Source organism: Anas platyrhynchos, chromosome 9, assembly GCF_047663525.1.
Source record: "Anas platyrhynchos isolate ZD024472 breed Pekin duck chromosome 9, IASCAAS_PekinDuck_T2T, whole genome shotgun sequence".
Lineage (NCBI taxonomy): Eukaryota > Metazoa > Chordata > Aves > Anseriformes > Anatidae > Anas > Anas platyrhynchos.
In genome coordinates, this window is record NC_092595.1 from 29,286,485 (window position 1) to 29,291,892 (window position 5,408).

At 40.0% G+C, this 5,408-nt stretch overlaps 1 long non-coding RNA gene across 1 annotated transcript; it reads right to left on the reverse strand.

The window, feature by feature from the left end:
- Window positions 1-1,065: 1,065 nt before the first annotated feature.
- Window positions 1,066-3,392, reverse strand: LOC140003217 (uncharacterized). The gene is made up of 3 exons (XR_011811474.1): window positions 2,851-3,392; window positions 1,501-1,630; window positions 1,066-1,348 (listed from the first exon to the last, which is right to left on the reverse strand). It is a non-coding gene; the product is annotated as an uncharacterized lncRNA (long non-coding RNA).
- Between the last annotated feature and the right edge of the window lie 2,016 nt (window positions 3,393-5,408).

Here is a 5,408-nt window from a genome sequence, read left to right on the forward strand (position 1 = left end):
GGTACCTGCAGATCAAATACAAGCATTCAGAGGTTTTCTTAACCTTGCACACTGTCTACCAAAATTACTCTGAAAACTTTAAATAAACGACTTCCTAAAAACCCTGAACATTTGCGATGCATCAGAAGATGCTGAAATTAACCAGTTTGCTTCTCAAAAATGGAAGGGCTCTTTCAACTGGCATTAGAGCTGCTAGGAGAGGACAACAAGAAGTAGGGAGGTCAGAAGCACGTGCATGGTACAGAAGAAACACTGAGGGTGGGAGATTCATTTCACTTTGCTTCAGAAAATCACAACAGTGAAAGCTGAGTAAGCCATCCGACATTCTTTTTGCTGTCAACATTGAGGAAAAGGTGCATAAATTGCACCTGTGAAGTACCTATTGCAGGCATCTACTTTAGAATGAGATAACTGGGCCCAGAGGTGCTGATTTCTTCCCTCAGACCATAAGAGGAGCCTAATGACTAGTTCAGATGAAGACATACGTATCTGTCTAGATTTTTCACAGCTCAAGAACCTAGGAGAAAAGGGGAAGAAAAGCCAGTGGATGCCCACGTGAAGAGGCCTTTGCTGATCCGCAGGTATAGTCAAGTTACACCTGTCTTTGAAATATACGCCCCTAGTTTAGGCTTATCTAATCAATTAAGGAGAAAAAGGGATCTAAGCAGCCTATTGGAGGAAAAAGAAAACACACTGCACTTATGGTTGATTCCTCTTGAGGAGTTCCAGATGAAACAGAGAACAGGATCTCAAAACTTATTTTTACAAACTGCTGCTCCTATTCCTGTTCCCACAGGAACTGACAGTCCAATAAAGGGCTTTAGACTTCATTAAAGTAGTCCTGTAAGTACTGTTTGTAATTATAAGGAAAGATCTCTGTGCTTTTCAGTGCTGTGACATGCCTACATATCAAAGCCTTTTCACGAACAGACTGTGTTGGCATTTGGACTGGCTTCTTAGAATGAAACCAGGGCTTTCAGCGAATAATCCGATAAGAGACATCTGAGAGTCAGCAGAAGTAAAAGCACTGCCTCTGCTTCTTGCAAAATCCTAATAGTGCAGCCCTAAAAACAAAGTTGAACCTTCCCCAAAACGCTGAGAAATACGAACGCTGAGAAGTTACAGACACACACAGATCAGCACTAGTTTACCTTCTGTGGGTCAACGGGCTTTGCAAATTCCCTGAAACGTCTGTCAGTGGCAAGTCTGTGAGTAACGTCCCTCAAGAAAATTCTAAGTTCACGCAAGGCATCCTCCTCTTCCTCCTCCAGCATCCCTACTTCTTCCTCTTGTGGCTTCTGAGGCTCAGCTGGTGGTGCTACAGGCAGGACTTCCAATGTCCGATCAACTTCAATTAACCAGGAAAAATTAGCCAATTTACAGTACTCAAATACAAGCATATGACAAAATTACTGACAGAAAATGACCGCCAAAACAAATCCCAAAGAGCTAGTAACTTCGATAGGAAAGTTTTAGATGTACTTCTTATATCCTCCTCACCTGTTTTCTTTACAGGAGGCTTAGCCACTTGATTTAGAATTAGGTCCTCAAAAAAAGCTGCTCTCTCTGCCCTACCAGGCAACTCAATATTGCACACTTCTCCAAATTCCTTATTAAATAATTTTTGGATCTAAAGCAGAAGGAGGAAAGACATTTCAGATTTAAGGCCACAAAAACTCATCTTCTATTCCAAAAAGATGAGTACCTTTTAAAATGAATAATAACCTGAAGAACACAAACTGAAAAAAGTTATCTTCCTGGCCTTAAATGGCTACATTTTCACAGGCTGGCATGGCAAATTCAAATATCACCTTTAAGAATCACCTGTAGAATTAAATCTTGGTGAAGGGATTGTACGCTACACTGATAAAGTAATGGCTTTCACCACATCCAACATCGCTTCCTTTGTATTTACTGGCCCTGCTGCATCCTTTACTTAGAACCTTTATGGCTATAGAGGGAAGAGAAAGGCTTCAGCAGACAAGTGAGGGCTTTTTGCTGAGTTTTTATTTCTCTACCAAAAGGTGTCTGAAGTAGCTAGTACCTCTACATCTTCCTCCATTTTCAATTTCTAGTATTAAAAGGTAGGTAAGGAATTTCACTACTTATTTTAGAAGGAATTTAGAACCTGTACAAAAACTTCTGTGGGAACTCAAGCACTTTCAAAGCAGTTGATAATAAACACATCTAGGTAAGACCTGTTCTCTTCCCCCAGTAACTGAGACAAAATAATCGGAATGAGAACAGCGTGTTCCTGTTTTGGGCACCTTCCCTTAATGTAAACTCTCAGAAGTCAATGAAGTTCTGCATGTACTTTTACTACAGTTTATTTAGGAATACAACTAGAATTCCATTCCAAAGTTACTTGAGCAGAAATTGGAACTCAGCTTTCCAGCTTGGAAAGCTTTGGCCTATATGAAGAAAGAAACTGATTTTTTTTTTTTTTTTTAATCAAAGTGTTTCAATTCTCTACTAAATTGCATTATTAGCAGTTTACCCAACATAGCATGGAATGGCAGACTGTCAGAAGAAATCTCTTCAGTAAAAACATCTTCTTGTCATTTCAAGCACTGCATATTCTTGACTGAACCACTTTGTAGCCACCAGAATTATTGTATTAATTTATTATTTGCATGCATGAGAAGGGGGTGAAAGTCACTTGCTTGACTCAGAAAAAACCTTAAGCAGATGCTTTCACAGTATTCTTTTTCTCTAAGCAAATTTTAAGTGATTTGTTAGGGTGCCTGAGTAATAACAGTAGGCATTTAAGAAAGCGCAGCATTTTGATGCTGAAAGCATTCATAAATTACAAGACACTGAAGAAATAGTAAGAAAAGTATTGACAAATACCTCTTCTGGGAGATCTGAGTGACGTACATCAGACGTAGCAAGCAGCAAAACAGGCGAAAATGCTGGAAGAGTTAGAGTTAGAAAAGTAAGTTTCAAGGCAGGTCCAACGTTGTCCCACCATAAATGGATATCTGGGACATAAATTATGCTTGGTGCTGTCTTCTGAGCATTTCGGATCAGCTAGTGAAAAGGAAAGCTTGGGTAAGAAAACTAAAACACGTAGAATAACCTGTTAATACATAGCTACATAGCCACCTGACTGCCCCATGAAAGGAAACTATGTGAACAGAGTGGCAAGCATCCTTTCACATAAGGAATTTCTCTGTGCACCCTTTCAGATTACCAGTATTCGAAGAACTCTAGTCAGAAGATGGGAAGGATATATTCAGGCAGTGGCTAGACACCGTAGCTATATGGCCACAGCCACAATCATCGCATAACAAAGAAAGGAAATGTCCCTCTTATGGGACACATCAGTATTCAGTCGTGTAACATGTCTGTCCTTACTTGTATGGCTCTCAAATGTTCCCACTAAAGGTAAAAATATTTAAAGGTAGTGATGCCAAACAATAAAATGGATTTCCTGCCTAAAAGTAAAAACACCAGATCTGTTTAGTTTTTCTAGTTAAAACCACATCAGCGTGCAAATGAAGTGTTTAGTGAATGTTAATGCTTTTATTGCACATACTGCAACGGCACAAGTTGTGTATGTCCGCGTGAAAACAAAATAAACAGAAGCCCCAAACCTTGGTTGCCTTACTAATACAATTTAGAAGAAGGCTACAAAAAGTAGCCGACATGCAGTCTGATACAGAGCCATCTACTGGGAGCACACAGTCTTCGGAGGCAATGAGAACTACTTTCTGGATCCCAGGGAGATGAGCAGCATTTCTTTCCACAAAGAGATGTTTATTAGCAACACCGCCCAGCTTCCTGAGCTGCTAGCAACATCATCACTGTAAAATTGGGTATGGAAAATGTGGACATGTACAACATCCAGATTGTTTGTGGTTTTGTCTAAAAGAAAAGGGGATTTTCAGACAGAAGCAAACATCCCAGCACATTAAAACAACGCCACCTCCATTACCAATGAATTTTGCTCACCTTACTTGCAACTCGATTGATCCTTTACATACAGTCAGTGAATCCAATGAGAATAAAAAGAAAAAAGGTACCTGTCTGCAGATCTCTTCTGGCGGTGCAACGTTTGTAAGCAGAACAGAAAGGTCCAGGGTGTGAACGGGAAACTTCTCCAAAGCGTGCAACACCACGGGTGCCACGTAAGAAACCTGGCCGTACCCTTCTTTTCCTACTATTAGCAGACGGGGCCGGCGTGATGTTGGTTCGCAGAAAGCACTCCTAGAACAAGAGTTAAGAAAACAAGTTTATAAATGAGGTGCTGAATAGACACACACAGATGTTCCAAGTAATTTTCCTATAGACTTACTTTTCCATCCCCAAATAATCCAAATGGTAGCGGTACATTAAATACACGTAAGATTTCCAGTTAAGTTATTCAGTCATTCCAATTGTTTCATCTTCTTCCCTTGTGTTTCCTATTCTTTACTGAACCAAGACTGCAAATTAATATCCCTGCAATCTTGCTTTACTACTAGGAAATAAATTTGTGAGGAGCATTTGTTTCCCCACTACAATCAGGCTGTACCTTTGCTGGCTTAAATCAAAGATGCTAGAGACTTAGCCTTGCTCTAGAGGACAGAAAATCTTCTGGACAGCACAGCAATAGAAACTGAGAAAAATAACTGATCCAGCTGTGACAACATGATCTAACTTTCCAACAGTGGGCTTGCATGACTTCCATACTAAAATACCACAAGATTAACACAACTTGGTGGCTTAACAAATAAAGACACCATTCAGATTTTTCTCAAGGTGTTTTAACAAGCCATTTCTCAGTTTTCTTTCTGCTACATAATTCACCATTGGTTTAAGAATCCTGGAAAACAGAAGGGCAAAAGGTGGCAACACAAACCCATAAAGTTGGGGTATTTTTAGCTAAAAGGACAGACAGGACATTTATGTGGTCTTGAGTCTTTCAAAGAATGCCATGGATTAAGTCAACGTGTTCTGGTAGTCTACGGATCACTTTGGCTTAGGAAGACAAGCCTGGGCTTTTCAATTTGGTCATTCAGAGCAACTTCATTACCACTTTAGTCCCTTCACCCTTTCTCCTTGTGAATACCAAGCACCCCTTCAACACACAAACTTGATGTTACCCCTTCGTCTACCACCCCTCGCACTTTTAACAGCTGGAACTGTTTACAAAGACTCAGCAGTCCTGAGAATCTAAACATAACAGGGATCTATCTTTCTTTACCTGCTGAAACAGAGGCGTTTTTTTCTCTGGTCCGTCAGGCATTCCCTCTTTTAATTCATCTCCAGAAACCAAGGATGCATCGTCATCACTGTCAAACGTATCATCTTGTAAAATAGGATTTAAATGGTCTGAAAGACAAAAGAGGTTTGTTAACTTTTCTGAATAGCCTTTGTCTCGTTCTCTTACATGAATACAGCTTCTAAATCAGTGCCAAAACCCT